Here is a 17,643-nt window from a genome sequence, read left to right as displayed (position 1 = left end):
ACTCTCCTCCTCCCGCCCTCACTCACCAACCGCTGGAGGAAGCTGGCCATATTCGGCGGCTTGAGGAGGCGGTGCGGAGCAGTGCTGGTGGCAGCTGCCGGGAAGAGGGCTTCGTTCAGTGGCGCTGGCGGCGGCTGGCAGAAGGAGGGCTTCGAGCTGCTGAGGGTCGGGCGCTGCTCCCGTGAGAATCATGGCTGGCTTTACTAAACTTCGCAGGCCGCACAGCACCTCAGTAGAACGTTTCCTCTGACGTACGCAATTGCGTCAGAGGGAACGTACTTTTGAGGGGCAGAGCGGCCTATGAGGTTCGCAAAAGCCGACCGCGATGCTCACAACGCTACATACTGGACCGGGGAAACAGGTAAGGGGTGCTGCTGGAGCAGGGAAGAGGTTCTACTGGGCCGGGAGAGCAAGGAAGAGGGACGGGGAGCAAGGAAGAGTGCTATTGGACTGGGGGAGCAAGTAAGAGGTGCTATTGGACCAGGGGAGCAAGGAAGAGGGACAGGGGGAGCATAGAAGAGGTGCTACTGGGCCGAGAGAGCAAGGAAGAGGGACGGGGAGCAGGGAAGAGGTGCTATTGGACCGGGGGGAGCAAGGAAGAGGGACAGGGGAAGCAGGGAAGAGGTGCTATTGGACCGGGGGAGCAAGGAAGAGGGACAGGGGGAGCAAGGAAGAGGTGCTGCTGGACCGGGAGAGCAGGGAAGAGGGACAGAGGGAGCAGGGAAGAGGTGCAACTGGGCCGGGGGAGCAATGAAGAGGGACAGGGGGAGAAGGGAAGAGGTGCTGCTGGACAGGGAAGTGGAGTGGGGAGGGAAATGCTGCTGGTGAGAAAAGGGGGCTCGGGCTGAAAGGGAACAGATGGGAGAAGGGGGCTTGGGGGGTAAAATGGGTTTGGAGCTGGGGCTGAAAATAGGGGACATGTGAGGGAAGGAGGCTTTACTAGCACCCGTTAATGTAACGGGCTTAAACACTAGTCTTAACATAAAAGACATTGTTTCTTCACAACATTGTAGAAAAGCCCAACTTTTTCAAACATCATGCCTGGTCACCATGCAGGGCCTGTTTGTGCTAATATGTGAGCTGTCTGCTAGACTGGAAAAACCCAAAAAAGCTCTGTGGAGTGACGATGTTCCAAAATGGATTTTATTTGAAAGTGTCAAAGTTCCAAAGGTACACTGAAATCATCCACATAAAAATAAATTCATCCACATAAATAATACTACTAATAATAATAATTTATTTTCTTATATACCACCAAAGCCATGATAGTTCGAGGCAGTTTACAATAAGAGGAGCTGGACAGTCAGCGTAAAGTTACAAAATAGAATCAATGAATACAAGTACACTGAAAGCAAGTATAAATAAGAAGCACTGGACAGTCAGCGATAAGTTACAATATAGAATCAATGAATACAAGTACACTGAAAGCAAGTATTAATAAGAAGCGCTGGACAGTCAGCAATAAGTTACAATATAGAATCAATGAATACAAGTACACTGAAAGCAAGTACAGTGGTGCCTCACACAACGAACTTAATCCGTTCCAGGAGCAAGTTTGTTATGTGAAACGTTCGTTGTGTGAAACGCGTTTTCCCATAAGAATACATGTAAAACAAAATAATTCGTTCTGCAGCATAAAATATGCTAAGATGACATAAAAAAAGATAAATTTTTGGTTATTATTTTTATTTAGATACATCTAAAAACATAATTGTTTTTTAAAACAACACACATTTTTTAAATTTAAAGACAGACTAAGTAGAGTCTAATTTTACAGTGAGAGGGCAGAGTCTCAGCGGCAAAAACTGGGACTTAACTGTTCATTTTTTTTTTTTTTTCTACCGTGTTTCCCCGATGATAAGGCAGGGCCATCAAATAAGACAGCCCCCCCTTTTTAGAAAAAAATGTAAAATAAGGCACCCCCCCGCAAATAAGCCACCCACCGATACCTGCGCTTACCCGAATCGGGTGGTACGGTGGGTGACTCCGTGTGGTCCCTGGCACCCCCGACACGATCGGGGCAAGAGGGAGCTCAAGCCCTCTGGCCCCCCCGACTCCCCGACACGATCGGGGCAAGAGGGAGCTCAGGCCCTCTTGCCCCCCCCGACTCCCCGACACGATCGGGGCAAGAGGGAGCTCAAGCCCTCTTGCCCCCCCCGACTCCCCGACACGATCGGGGCAAGAGGGAGCTCAAGCCCTCTTGCCCCCCCGACTCCCCGACACGATCGGGGCAAAAGGGAGCTCAAGCCCTCTTGCCCCCCCGACTCCCCGACACGATCGGGGCAAAAGGGAGCCCAAGCCCTCTTGCCCCGCCGATTCCCCAACTCCCCGACAATATCGGGCCAGGAGGGAGCCCAAGTCCTCCTGGCCACGGCGACCCCCTCACCCCACCCTGCACTACATTACGGGCAGGAGGGATCCCAGGCCCTCCTGCCCTCGACGCAAACCCCCCCTCCCCCCAACGACCGCCCCCCCCCAAGAACCTCCGACCGCCCCCCCAGCCGACCCGCGACCCCCCTGGCCGACCCCCACGACACCCCCAACCCCCTTCCCCGTACCTTTCTGTAGTTGGCCGGACAGACGGGAGCCAAACCCGCCTGTCCGGCAGGCAGCCATCAACGGAATGAGGCCGGATTGGCCCATCCGTCCCAAAGCTCCGCCTACTGGTGGGGCCTAAGGCGCCTGGGCCAATCAGAATAGGCCCGGGAGCCTTAGGTCCCTCCTGGGGGCAGGGCCTGAGGCACATGGTCGGGTTGGGCCCATGTGCCTCAGGCCCCGCCCCCAGGAGGGACCTAAGGCTCCCGGGCCTATTCTGATTGGCCCAGGCGCCTTAGGCCCCACCAGTAGGCGGAGCTATGGGACGGATGGGCCAATCCGGCCTCATTCCGTCGATGGCTGCCTGCCGGACAGGCGGGTTTGGCTCCCGTCTGTCCGGCCAACTACAGAAAGGTACGGGGAAGGGGGTTGGGGGTGTCGTGGGGGTCGGCCAGGGGGGTCGCGGGTCGGCTGGGGGGGCGGTCGGAGGTTCTTGGGGGGGGCGGTCGTTGGGGGGAGGGGGGGTTTGCGTCGAGGGCAGGAGGGCCTGGGATCCCTCCTGCCCGTAATGTAGTGCAGGGTGGGGTTAGGGGGTCGCCGTGGCCAGGAGGACTTGGGCTCCCTCCTGGCCCGATATTGTCGGGGAGTTGGGGAATCGGCGGGGCAAGAGGGCTTGGGCTCCCTTTTGCCCCGATCGTGTCGGGGAGTCGGGGGGGCAAGAGGGCTTGAGCTCCCTCTTGCCCCGATCGTGTCGGGGAGTCGGGGGGGCAAGAGGGCTTGAGCTCCCTCTTGCCCCGATCGTGTCGGGGAGGGCAAGAGGGCTTGAGCTCCCTCTTGCCCCGATCTTGTCGGGGAGTCGGGGGGGCAAGAGGGAACCAGGCGGAGAGAGGGCAGTTAAGCGCAGTGCCTGCGCGGAAGGATGCAGCTCGGGCGACTTCGTTGTGTGAAACGAAGTTCGTTGTACGGATCAAGACATAAAGTTCGTTGTGCGCAGCGTTCGCTGTGCGAGGCGTCCGTTATGCGAGGCACCACTGTATAAATAAGAAGAGCTGGACAGTCAGCAACATAGTTATGAATTCGGTATACACAATACGAGAGATAATGAACAACAAATTCTTAGGTGACAAATCGGTTGAACAGTTTCGTTTTTACTAATTTTCTAAAACCTTGATAGGAAGAGGAGAGCATGATAATGTTACCCAGCCAGTCGTTCAGTTTACCTGCCTGGAAGGCTAGAGTTCTGTCCAGGAATCTTTTGTTATCCCAGGACAAGCAGGCAGCTATTCTTGACTGATGGGTGACGGCACCGACGGAGCCCCGGTACGGACAATTTTAGAGTGATCTCACTCTAAGAACTTTAGAAAGTTCTAGCTCGGCCGCACCGCGCACGCGCGAGTGCCTTCCCGCCCGACAGAGGCGCGCGGTCCCTCAGTTTCTTAGTTTCTTAGTTTCCGCGGAGCTAAGAAGACGCGTTTTCAACGGCTGTTGAAATTTTTTCCTAACTTGCCTTCCCGCTCGCGTAAACGTTTTGGCTTAATTTGCCTTTTTTCTTTCTTTCAATTTTGTTAAAAAAAAAAAAAAAAAAAAACTTTCATTTTTTTCTTCAGTTTTCGGTTTTCCCCGGCGGGGCCTTCTGCCACCATCGAAGCCTCGGCCTTCGATTTGGCGGAAGCCGTTTTTACTTTCATGCCCCCTCAACCGGGTTTTAAAAAGTGCCAGCGGTGTGCTAGGCCTATATCTCTCACGGACCCACACAACTGGTGTTTACAGTGTTTGGGTCCTGAGCATCAGGCCTCTACTTGCACCCGCTGTGCTACTTTAAAAAAACGGACATTAAAAAATCGCCAAATTCAACAGCGATTGTTGTTCGGTGCCGAGATGTCCGACCCCGTTCCTTCGACTCCGGCTTCGGCACCGATTCAGTCGGCACCCTCGTCTTCGATGCCGCGTGATTCCACACCGGCGTCTCAACAGTCAGGTAAGCCGGCTAAGAAGCCTTCCCCGCTGGAACGTCTTCCGGCCTCGAGTGCAGTGAGTCCAATCCTGCCGCCTGTAAGACGCCAGCGGAAGCGCTCCGCCCCTATAGAGGTGAGTCCCTCGACATCGGGCTCCTCATCTCCGGGGCGTCGAGCGGCACCGCAGGTACCGCAGAAGAAAAAAGCAGTACCGGTGCCATCCCTCGATGACCGCATTACGGCCATCCTTCAGGTGCAGCTTAAGGAGCAATTAGAACGACTCCTTCCTGCTATCATGACACCGAACCTTCCGGTGCCAGTCCGCACCGAGCCATCGGTACCGGTTGTGGAACAACTCGTATCGATACCGATTGTGGAACCCGTGTTACCCGCTTCCACTGTCTCGGTACCGCTTCACCTAACCTCATCGGTATCGATGCCAGTCCTTGCACCGGAGCCGAGAGCTCACCATCAATCGGTACAGACTTCGGCACCGGTGCGACCGATAACTTCTCCTGACTCGGTATCGATGAGGTCGGGTAAGTCGGTACGCAAAACCCGACACATGCAAACGTCGACACCTGAGTCTCGGGACCATTCTTCCCATGTCAGAGACCCTGATCTGTGGGGAGACTCAGAGGAACCCTTTCTTTCTGAAGGCGAATGTTCCTCAGAGGAGGAGGATTCGGCTGTCCCTGACCCATCCTCCAAACAGGCCACTTCCTCTTTCTCCTGTTTTTTGAAAGAGATGTGCGAGTCCTTGTCCATTCCTTTGGAGGCTGAATCCAAAAAGTCTAAAGCTTTTTTGGATGCCCTTGATTTTGATCAGCCTCCAAAGGAATTTTTGAAACTTCCCCTTCATGACATCTTGAGGGAAACTTTCTATAAGAATTTAGAGACTCCTTTAACTGTCCCAGGGGCCCCACGTAAACTGGATTCTCTATATAAGGTAATTCCCATTCCTGGGTTCGACAAACCTCAACTTCCACATGAATCCTTATTTGTCGAATCCACCCTTAAAAAGACTTCAGGAGCCAGTGTATATGCATCTGTCCCTCCTGGCAGAGAAGGAAGGGCCATGGATAAATTTGGTAAGAGACTCTACCAAAATGCTATGTTGGCAAATAGGGCTAGTAATTATGCTTTTCATTTTTCTTTTTATTTAAAGCATCTCCTTACCACCATGGCTTCTTTCGAAAAATATCTCCCTTCACGAAAGCATCCCGCTTTTCACACATGCTTGTCGTCTCTTCTCCAATTGCGTAAGTTTATGGTTAGATCTATATATGACACCTTTGAACTTACATCCAGAGCGACAGCAATGTCAGTAGCTATGCGTCGTTTGGCCTGGCTTCGGGTATCCGAGCTTGATGTTAACCATCAAGATCGGTTAGCCAACGCCCCGTGCCTAGGGGATGAGCTCTTTGGGGATTCCATGGACTCAACCACACAAAAGCTCTCTGCTCATGAGACGCGCTGGGATACCCTGCTTAAAAATAAAAAGAAGCCTCCTCCGCCAAGACCATATAGGCAGCAATCGGCCTATCAACGCCGCTTCACAGCTCGTCCATTAACTACCACTGCTCAGCAACCTAGGCGTCAGAGGCAACAACAACGTCAGCCTCCCAGACAACAGCAGCAGCAACAAGCTGTAAAACAACCTCCTCAGCAGAAGTCACAGCCCTTTTGACTTCATTCTCCACAGTATAGCCAGTATCCCTATTCCTGCTCTCCTGCCTCAGCCTATAGGAGGTCGACTTTCTCTGTTCCTCAGCCGGTGGGAAGTAATCACGTCGGACCAATGGGTCCTCAACATCATCCGCCACGGCTACTCTCTCAACTTTCAGACTCTTCCACCTCAAAACCTGCCAAAAGAGTCTGCTTTGAACAGTCCTCAATCGGCCCTCCTTATTCAGGAGGTCCAATCCCTCCTCCTTCTGAACGCTATAGAGGAAGTTCCTCTACATCAAAAGGGGCAGGGATTCTACTCCCGTTACTTTCTAGTCCCCAAAAAAACAGGAGATCTCAGACCCATCCTGGATCTTCGCGATCTCAACATTCATCTAGTAAAAGAAAAATTCAAGATGCTTTCTTTAGCCATCCTTTATCCTCTTCTACATCAAAACGACTGGCTATGCTCCCTCGATCTCAAAGAGGCCTACACTCACATACCGATCAATGTAACCTCAAGACCATATCTCCGATTCATGATCAATCATTGTCATTACCAGTACAAGGTACTGCCCTTCGGTCTTGCCTCATCTCCAAGGGTATTCACCAAATGTCTCATTGTGGTAGCGGCATTTCTACGCTCTCACCACCTTCATGTATTTCCTTACCTGGACGATTGGTTAATCAAAGCCACATCCGCTCAGGCAGTTCTTCTGGCCACCAACCAAACCATCCAGTTTCTACAACTTCTGGGATTCGAGATCAATCTACCCAAATCTCATATCATTCCCACTCAGAGACTTCAATTCATCGGAGCGATCCTGGATACACTCCTAATGAGAGCTTTCCTACCATCCAATCGTCTCCAGACTCTTCAGTCTCTATGTCAGCAGGTGCTTCCACTGCCGTCCATCTCAGCAAGACAAATGATGGTACTCTTGGGGCATATGGCATCCACAGTTCATGTCACACCTCACGCCCGTCTTCACCTGCGCACTCCTGAATGGACCCTTGCTACCCAGTGGTCCCAAGCGTCGGATCCTTGCTCACGACACATATCTGTGACATCATCTCTTCGTCAGTCTCTTCAATGGTGGTTGGTATCCTCAAATCTATCCAGAGGTCTCCTGTTCCATCAGCCTCCTCATCAACTAGTCATCACCACCGACGCCTCTCTGTATGCATGGGGAGCTCACTTGAACGAGTTCCAGACTCAAGGTCTTTGGTCAGCCCAGGAAAAGAAGCATCAAATCAATTTCCTGGAACTCAGAGCGATGTTTTACGCCCTCAAGGCCTTCCAACATCTTCTCTTTCCTCAGGTCCTTCTGTTGTGCACAGACAATCAGGTTGCGATGTACTACATCAACAAACAGGGTGGGACAGGCTCTCGCCTTTTATGCCAGGAAGCCCAGAAGATCTGGACTTGGGCCATAGATCATCATCTCTTCCTGAAAGCTATATACATTCAAGGGGCTCAGAATTCTTTAGCGGACAAACTCAGCAGAATTCTCCAACCTCACGAGTGGACACTCGATCCCGTAACTCTGCAGTCTATCTTCAATCAATGGGGCACTCCTCAGATAGACCTCTTTGCAGCTCCTCACAATCATCAGCTGCCCCTATTCTGCTCCAGACTTTACTCTCCACACCGTCTAACAGCAGATGCTTTTCTCCTCGACTGGTCGAATCTATTCCTGTACGCCTTCCCTCCTCTGCCTCTCATGTTGAGAACCTTGTTCAAGCTCAAGAGGGAACGAGCCACCATGATTCTGATTGCTCCGAGGTGGCCCAGGCAACATTGGTTCTCCCTTCTACTTCAACTCAGTTCCAGGGAACCTTTTCTTCTTCCTCTGTTTCCTTCTCTGCTTACGCAACAGCAGGGAACCCTTCTGCATCCCAACCTCCAGTCTCTACACCTGACGGCTTGGTATCTCTCGGGCTGAACTCGACTGATACTCTTTTGTCTCAGCCCGTTCGTTCCATTCTGGATGCCTCCAGGAAACCAGCCACTCTACAATGTTACCATCAAAAGTGGACGAGATTTTCTTCCTGGTGTCTTCTTCATCATCTTGATCCCACTTCCCTGGCAGTGGAGACGTTGTTAGATTATCTTCTTTCTTTGTCCGACTCTGGCCTGAAGTCCTCTTCCATCAGAGTCCACCTCAGTGCCATTGCAGCTTTTCATGAGCCAGTCCATGGAAAACTTCTTTCAGCTCATCCCCTAGTATCCAGGTTCATGCGTGGGCTTTTCAATGTGAAACCACCTCTTAAAGCCCCTCCGGTTATCTGGGATCTCAATGTGGTTCTTTCCGCTTTAATGAAGCCTCCATTCGAACCTTTAGCTACCTCTCCTTTCAAATTTCTCACTTGGAAGGTACTTTTCCTTATTGCTCTTACCTCTGCCAGGAGGGTCAGTGAGCTTCATGCTCTGGTTGCAGATCCACCTTTTACGGTTTTTCACCATGACAAGGTGGTTCTGCGTATACATCCAAAGTTTCTCCCCAAGGTTGTTTCTGAATTTCATCTCAACCAATCCATTGTTCTACCTGTTTTCTTTCCAAAACCTCATTCTCATTCTGGGGAACAAGCTCTGCATACTTTGGATTGTAAAAGGGCTCTTGCTTACTATCTGGAGCGTACGAAACCCCACAGATCAGTTCCCCAACTTTTTCTGTCCTTTGATCTGAACAAATTGGGACGTCCTGTTTCTAAACGTACGTTGTCGAATTGGCTTGCAGCGTGCATTTCATTCTGTTATGCTCAGACCGGACTGACACTGGAAGGTTCTGTCACAGCCCATAAAGTCAGAGCAATGGCAGCATCTGTAGCTTTCCTCCGTTCCACTCCTATTGAGGAAATCTGCAAGGCTGCTACTTGGTCCTCAGTTCACACTTTTACATCTCATTATTGTCTGGATGCATTCTCCAGAAGGGATGGTCACTTCGGCCAATCTGTTTTACAAAATTTGTTTTCCTAATGGCCAACCTTCCCTCCATCCCTCTTTTTGTTAGCTTGGAGGTCACCCATCAGTCAAGAATAGCTGCCTGCTTGTCCTGGGATAAAGCACAGTTACTTACCGTAACAGGTGTTATCCAGGGACAGCAGGCAGATATTCTTGCGTCCCACCCACCTCCCCGGGTTGGCTTCTTAGCTGGCTTATACTAACTGAGGGACCGCGCGCCTCTGTCGGGCGGGAAGGCACTCGCGCGTGCGCGGTGCGGCCGAGCTAGAACTTTCTAAAGTTCTTAGAGTGAGATCACTCTAAAATTGTCCGTACCGGGGCTCCGTCGGTGCCGTCACCCATCAGTCAAGAATATCTGCCTGCTGTCCCTGGATAACACCTGTTACGGTAAGTAACTGTGCTTAACGGCAGGCCTTTATTGTTGGGTGTGTAAATAAGTGGATTTTACGTGTGGGCCTGATAGTGCAACCTAAATTGAAGTGGGAGACCAGGTACATAGGGGCCAGACCAAAGATTGATTTGAAACAGAGACAAGAGAATTTAAATATTACTCTAGCCTCGAGGGGCAGCCAGTGAAGTTTTTGATAATAGGGACTTACTTATGTGTTCCCATTTTTTTAAACCGAAAATCAGACGTACTGCAAAATTTTGAACATAAGAACATAAGAAGTTGCCTCCGCTGAGGCAGACCATAGGTCCATCCTGCTCAGCGGTCCGCTCCCGCGGCGGCCCATCAGGCCCATTGCCTGAGCAATGGTCTATACCTATCTATACCCCCCAATCCCTTTTTCTTCTAGGAATCTATCCAAACCTTCTTTGAAACCATTTAGTGTTTTCTTGTCTACAACAGCCTCTGGAAGCGCATTCCATGTATCTACCACCCTCTGAGTGAAAAAGTACTTCCTAGCGTTTGTTCTAAACATGTCCCCTTTCAATTTCCCCCAATGCCCCCTTGTGCTTGTGGTGCCCCTTAATTTGAAAAATCTGTCCCTGTCTACTTTTTCTATGCCCTTCAGGATCTTGAAGGTTTCTATCATGTCTCCTCTAAGTCTTCGCTTCTCCAGGGAGAAAAGTCCCAGCTGCTTCAATCTGTCGGTATATGGGAGATTTTCCATTCCCTTTATCAGTTTGGTTGCTCTTCTTTGTACTCCCTCAAGTACCGCCATGTCTTTCTTGAGGTACGGCGACCAGTACTGGACACAGTACTCCAGATGCGGCCGTACCATTGCACGATACAGCGGCATGATAACTTCCTTCGTCCTGGTCGTAATACCCTTCTTAATGATACCCAGCATTCTGTTTGCTTTCCTAGAGGCTGTGGCGCATTGCGCCGATGCCTTCAGTGTTGCGTCTACCATCACTCCCAGGTCTCTCTCCAGGTTACTAACCCCTAGTGGTGTTCCCCCCATTTTGTATGTGAACATCGGGTTCTTTTTCCCCACGTGCATGACCTTGCATTTCCCCACGTTGAAGCTCATCTGCCATTTTTCGGCCCACTTTTCCAGCTGCGTTAGATCCTTTTGGAGATCCTCGCAGTCTTCCTTGGTTTGAGCCCTGCTGTATAGTTTGGTGTCATCTGCAAATTTAATGACTTCACACTTAGTTCCCGCCTCTAGGTCATTTATGTAGATATTGAACAAGAGCGGTCCCAGCACCGACCCCTGCGGAACTCCGCTCGTGACCCCTTTCCAGTCTGAGTAGTGGCCCTTTACGCCAACCCTCTGCTTCCTGTTTGCCAGCCAGTTTTTGATCCATCGGTGGACCTCCCCTTGTACCCCGTGGTTCCATATCTTTTTAAGCAGTCTTTCGTGTGGCACCTTGTCGAAGGCTTTTTGGAAGTCAAGGTAAATGATGTCTATAGATTCCCCTTTATCCACCTGGCTGTTCACTCCCTCGAAGAAGTACAATAAGTTTGTGAGGCATGACCTACCCTTACAGAAGCCATGTTGACTTGGTTTTAGCTGCCCATTTTTTTCGATGTGCTCACAGATGCCGTCTTTAATCAGTGCCTCCATCATCTTTCCCGGGACTGAGGTCAGGCTCACCGGCCTGTAGTTTCCCGGGTCCCCCCTTGCGCCCTTCTTGAAGATGGGCGTGACATTTGCTATTTTCCAATCCTCCGGGATCTCTCCGGTTTTTAAAGATAGGTTGCATATCTGTCGAAGTGGCTCCGCTATTACGTCTTTTAGTTCCTTGAGTACCCTTGGGTGAATGCCATCCGGACCCGGCGATTTGTCGCTCTTTAGTCTGTCAATCTGCTTGAGTACATCCTCTTGTCTTACCTCTAAATCGACCAGCTTATCGTCTTGGTCTCCTATTACGATCTCCTCGGGTTCCGGAATGTTGGTTATATTCTCCATCGTGAAGACTGACGTGAAGAACTCATTTAACCTGTCAGCTATCTCTTTCTCTTCTTTTACAACTCCCTTTCGGTCTCCATCGTCCAATGGTCCCACTTCTTCTCTCGCCGGTTGCTTCCCCTTGACGTATCTGAAGAACGACTTGAAGTTTGTTGCTTCCTTTGCCAGTCTCTCTTCGTATTCTCTTTTTGCTTTTCTAACCACTCGGTGACACTCTTTCTGGTGTTCTTTGTGCCCTTTTTGGTTCTCCTCTGTTTGGTCTTTTTTCCATTTTCTGAACGATGCTTTCTTGTCGCTTATCGCCTTCTTCACTGCACTTGTTATCCACACTGGGTTTTTTGTTCTATTTTTTTTGCACCCTTTTCTGAACTTGGGGATGCATATGCTTTGTGCCTCGTGCACAGTCTCCTTGAGTAAGGTCCAGGCTTTTTCTACGGATTCCGTCTTCCCTATGTTGCCTTTGAGCTTCTTTCCCACCATTTTTCTCATGGCATCATAATTTCCTTTTTTGAAGTTGAGTGCCGTCGTTGTGGTTCTTTTCCCCTTTGATGATCCAATTTCAAGTTTGCACTGGATCATGTTGTGATCGCTGTTACCTAGTGGGGGTAATACCGCCACCTCCTTTGCTGGCCCCCCTAGTCCGTTGAAGATTAGGTCAAGAGTGGCATCGCCCCGTGTTGGTTCCGTGACCAGCTGCTCCATGAAACAGTCCCTCGTGACTTCTATGAATTTTGTCTCTCTTGCGCAGTTTGAGTGCCCAATACTCCAGTCTATCCCAGGATGGTTGAAGTCCCCCATCACCACCACATTTCCGCTTCTGCATACCTGTTTCAGTTCAGCCTCCATCTCCTGGTCGATTTCTTCCGGTTGTCCAGGTGGGCGGTAGTACAGACCCAGTTTAATGTCTTCTCCTGCTCCTCCCTGTAGCTTAACCCATAGTGATTCCAGTCCATCCGCCCGTACTGTTGTTTCTGTCCTGGCTGATGGTATGGAGTCTTATGTACAGCGCTATTCCTCCACCCTTTTTATATGTCCTGTCTCTCCTGTATAGTTTGTACCCTGGTATGGCCACATCCCATTGATTGTCCTCGGTCCACCACGTTTCTGTGACTCCAATTATGTCTAGGTCCTTATTGCTGGCTGTGATTTCCAGTTCTCCCATTTTGGCCCTCAGGCTCCTAGCATTTGTGTATAGGCAGTTTAAGACCCAGTTTTTTGTCCTCTCTCTTTGTTTCCCTTGTGCTTTGGTATTCCTGCAGTTTTCCTCATGGTTTGCCAGCCCCTGAGCTTCGTCCTCCTCCTGTTGTGTGTGTGTGACGTCCTCTGCCTGTTTCCCCTGCGCCTCCTGCTCTCCTAATTCCCACTCCTAATTCGGAGTTTTTGAAGGGTTTTCTTGAAGGATCCCAAGTAAATAATGTTGCAATAGTCCAGCATGCTTAGAATAGAAGATTGTACCAGTAGACGGAATGATGCTGTATCAAAGTATTTTTTGATGGTTCTTAGCTTCCATAATGTTGAGAATTAGGTTATCCACAGAAAAGCTTTAAAGGACCTAGTCTGCTAGGGATACAGGACCCAACACAGTCCCAAAAGTCTTCTTCAGGGGTCCCTGGGGGTCCTATAAAGGTGAATACGTGGGAAACAATTGTGTGGTGAACAGGAAGTGAGACACTGCTTGCATTCACCATAAATTGTTTCCCACGTATTCACCTTTATAGGACCCCCCAGGGACCCCTGAAGAAGACTTTTTGTCGAAATGCGGACCGTGTTGGGTCCTGTATCCCTAGTGGACTAGGTCTTTTAAGGCTTTTATGTGGATGAATTTATTTTATGTGGATGATTTCAGTGTACCTTTGGAACTTTGACACTTTCAAATAAAGTCCATTTTGGAACATCATCACTCCACAGAGCTTTTTTGGTTTTCTCTGGATTTTCTTCTGTGGATATTTTGGGGTCAATTCCTTTTGTTTTTTGCCTGTTGCTAGACTGGAAACCCATGCAGAGTACTGTGGTCTATGAACGCACACTTACTGGAAGGGTCCTGTGCTAATTACTGTGACTATTGCCACCAAATGCTACTGCTGCCCTCTTCATATTTTGGATAAGCAGGGAAAGGAGATGAAGGAGGTAGGTTTAGCTAGCTTTGACAAGGTACATAGTTAGCACATGTTATAGGAAAGCAACTTAGGGTTCCTTTTACTAAGGTGTACTAAGTATTTTAGCACGTGCTAACCACGTGCTAAATACTAATGTGTGCATGTTAGTCTATGGACGCGTCAGCGGTTAGCATGCACGCTAAAACGCATAGTACATCTTAGTAAAACAGGGGGTTAGTTTTACTTCATAAGGCAAGCAGGATTTAACATCTTCAACTGTGGACTACTTTAAAAGCCGACAAACAGGTTCTTTTTTTTCTCCCAGTTTTGGCCAAAAACAAAACTACTACAGAACCTGACTGGCTACTCTCGGCCAAAACTGGAATGGCAATTGAAATTTGTACCCTGGTTTCAGTCAAAACTAAAGTTTGGGTGTGTAAATTACCAAAACAATAAAAATTTTGGGAGTCACAGACACACATTTGACAATGGTTGAACACACAAACATAGTGGTAAAAAAGTGTTTCCTTACATTATAGAAGTTAAAGACCATCAAAAAATACTTTGACCCATTATCATTTACACTACTAGTGCAATCACTAGTGCTTTCTACATTGGACTATTGCAATATCGTATATATGGGTATACCCCAAAAAATAGTGCGGAAACTTAGAATTGTTCAAAACACAGCGGTCTGTTTGATATTTGGATTGAAAAAAAGCGACCATGTTAGCCCCTACTACAAACTGCTTCACTGGCTGCCAATGGAGGCGCGGATAATATTCAAGTTCTCTTGCATATGTTTAAGCTGTTTTGGGGACTAGCTCCTACCTACCTGCTACCTCACTTCGTACTTTACTGCCCTACAAGACAAACCAGAAACAGCAATCTATTTGCATACCCAAGCATTACCGGCTGCAAATACAAAACCTTCCTGGATAGAACTTTTATGTACCAAGCAAGCAAACAACACTGGTTAGACAACTATATTAATGGAGCAAGACTGACCTATTACGCCTTTAGAAAAGCCATAAAAACTGCCTTATTCAACAGAAATATCACCTAAAAAGTATCTACACAATCCTCTAAATCAATTTCTAATATTTCAAACATGTCCACTCCTGCATATAAGACAATAATTTATTCTGCATGCTGTATTTCTCTTATCTCTGCATATTGTAACTCGCTGACTGTCCAGCCCTCTTCAATGTAAACCGCCTAGGAGTCTCACGACTATGTTGGTATAGAAGAATAAAGTTGTTATTATTATTATTATTATTAAATGTGAACCAGTGAGACCCACTAGGGATTTTCAGAGCTTGTAGTTAGAGCCCTCTGCTAAATGCTCAGTAGATTATTACCCTCCAGTTCCAGGAACTGCAAGCACAGGTTGACAACTGGGAGAGTGATTTTAACAAAGACTTTTCAACAAGTCTTGACACATTTAGGTTCCCAAGTTAGAGCAGATGTAGTTAAATATCCTCTGAAGCATGTAAGAATATGTAAAAAGAACCCCATGATTATCAGCTTTTTATATTTATCCAAACTGTGCACAAGTAACAAGAGAAATTAGAAAAAAAAACAAAAAAACAACCCACTAATTTGATGTAAAATGCACAAATTAAATACAGACTAATTGGCAGTCATGAGCTTTTCCATTTAAATCAGAGCTGATTATATTTCTAAACTCTGAACAACATTAGATAAAGGAAATAGATTACCATCTAATCTGAGACCAAGCAGAGGATGAGGTATATTTTTACTCTTACCCAAAGAACTGTTGTTTTTTTCCTGCCTTTAACTTTGAGCAAATATGTCTTCCATCCATTTAGAAATACATTGAAAGCAAAGAGCCATAAACTGATAGGTTTTGTGACATATCTGACATATGTGACAGGTATCCCTAGTAAAATACTGAAGAAAGTAGGGCAGTAGACAGGCTCCCCAAAAATAGACTGGTAAGAAAGGGGTTTAGAACTCAAAGGAATCCCAGGAGAACACCTTTAAAATCAAAACTACAAATCAGTAGCCAAGATTTCCCTTCCCCTTCAATACACAAGAGCTGGATCGGGGGTTAGGAGACACCTAATGCTAGTAAGAAATTTGACTACTCAGCTCCCAGAAGAAATCAGGGCTGGAATTAAGGGGAATATGTCTGTGCAGGGTTCCTTTCTGCAACAAGAGGAATTACCGTATTTTTTGCTCCATAAGATGCACCTGACCATAAGACGCACCCTAGATTTAGAGGAGGAAAACAAGAAAAAAAAACATTCTGAACCAAATTCTTCCTGCCAGGCTCTAGTCTGCACCCAACCCCACACTCCTTGCCAGGGGGAAACTGGGTTGACAGTCAGTCTAGAAGAGGTAAGCAGGCAGATTGATAGGCTCAAAAACGATAAATCCCCTGGACCAGATTGCATCCATCCGAGGGTAATCAAGGAACTGAAAGGGGTTATAGCTGAACTGCTTCAACTAATAACCAATCTGTCGATCAAATCGGGAAGGATTCCGGAAGACTGGAAATTGGTGAATGTTACGCCGATCTTCAAGAAAAGTTTGAGGGGAGATCCAGGAAACCACAGACCAGTGAGTCTGACCTCGGTATCAGGAAAGATGGTAGAGGCGCTGATAAAGGACTGCATCATTGACCACCTTGACGGATACGATATGATAAGGACCAGCCACTACGTCTTCAGCAAAGGAAGATCTTGCTTGACGAACTTGCTGCACTTCTTTCTTTCTTTCTTTCTTTCTTTGAGGAAGTCAACAGGCAAGTAGACAAGGGTGACCCAGTCAACATTGTATATCTGGATTTTCAGAAGATGTTCGACAAGGACGCGCATGAATGACTATTTTGAAAAACTGCGAGCCACGGCAGATAGGAAGCAGAGAGTGGGGGTAAATGGACAATACGCACACTGGAAAAGCGTCACGAATGGAGTGCTGCAGGGTTCGGTGCTTGGACCCATGCTCTTCAACATATTTGTAAATGACCTGGAAATTGGTACAACGAGCGAGGTGATTAAATTTGTAGACGATAAATTATTCAGAGTAGTGAAGACGCAGAAGGATTGCAAAGACCTGCAACATGACATATACATGCTCGAGAAATGGGCCGCGACATGGGAAATGAGGTTCAATGTGGATAAGTGTAAGGTGATGCATGTCAGTTAACAAAAATCTTATACATGAATACAGGTGCAGTACTTGGAGAGACCCCCCAGGGAAGAGACTTGGGAATACTGGTCGACAAGTCAATGAAGCCATCAACACAATGTACGGCGGCGGCGAAAAGGGCGAATAGGATGCTAGGAATGATTAAGAAGGGGATCATGAACAGATCGGAGAAGGTTATCATGCTGCTGTACCAGGCCATGGTACACCCTCACCTGGAATACTGCGTCCAGCACTGGTCACCGTACATAAAGAAGGACACGGTAGTACTCGAAAGGGTCCAGATAAGAGCGACTAAAATGGTTAAGGGGCTGGAGAAGTTGCCATACAGCGAGAGATTAGAGAAACTGGGAATCTTCTCTCTTGAAAAGAAGAGACTGAGAGGGGACATGATCGAAACATTCAAGATAATGAAGGGAATAGACTTGGTAAATAAAGACAGGTTGTTCACCCTCTCCAAAGTAGGGAGAACAAGAGGGCACTCTCTAAAGTTAAAAGGGAATAGATTTCGTACAAACGTAAGGAAGTTCTTCTTTACCCAGAGAGTGGTGGAAAACTGGAATGCTCTTCCGGAGGCTGTTATAGGGGGAAACACCCTCCAGGGATTCAAGACAAAGTTAGACAAGTTCCTGCTGAACCAGAACGTACGCAGGTAAGGCTAGACTCAGGGCACTGGTCTTTGACCTAAGGGCCGCTGCGGGAGCAGACTGCTGGGCACGATGGACCACTGGTTTGACCCAGCAGCAGCAATTCTTACGTTCTTATCTCTGGGTGATTCCCTAACCTCATTGTGCCACATTTGCAGGCAAAACTTTCAGGCAGGGTCTGAGCTATCGTAGTCTTATTTTCCGGTCGATGTCTGAATGCTAATTGGCTCAGGCACCAGCAAG

The 17,643-nt window shown here is 48.2% G+C and overlaps 1 protein-coding gene across 16 annotated transcripts in view; it reads right to left on the bottom strand.

Moving 5' to 3' along the window:
• Window positions 1–17,643, bottom strand: part of PTK2 (protein tyrosine kinase 2) — a 779,173-nt gene that overhangs the window by 527,669 nt on the left and 233,861 nt on the right. The window lies entirely within an intron of this gene.

The sequence above is a fragment of the Geotrypetes seraphini genome, chromosome 2 (genome assembly GCF_902459505.1).
Source record: "Geotrypetes seraphini chromosome 2, aGeoSer1.1, whole genome shotgun sequence".
NCBI lineage: Eukaryota > Metazoa > Chordata > Amphibia > Gymnophiona > Dermophiidae > Geotrypetes > Geotrypetes seraphini.
This window is presented reverse-complemented; position numbering and strand designations above follow the sequence as displayed.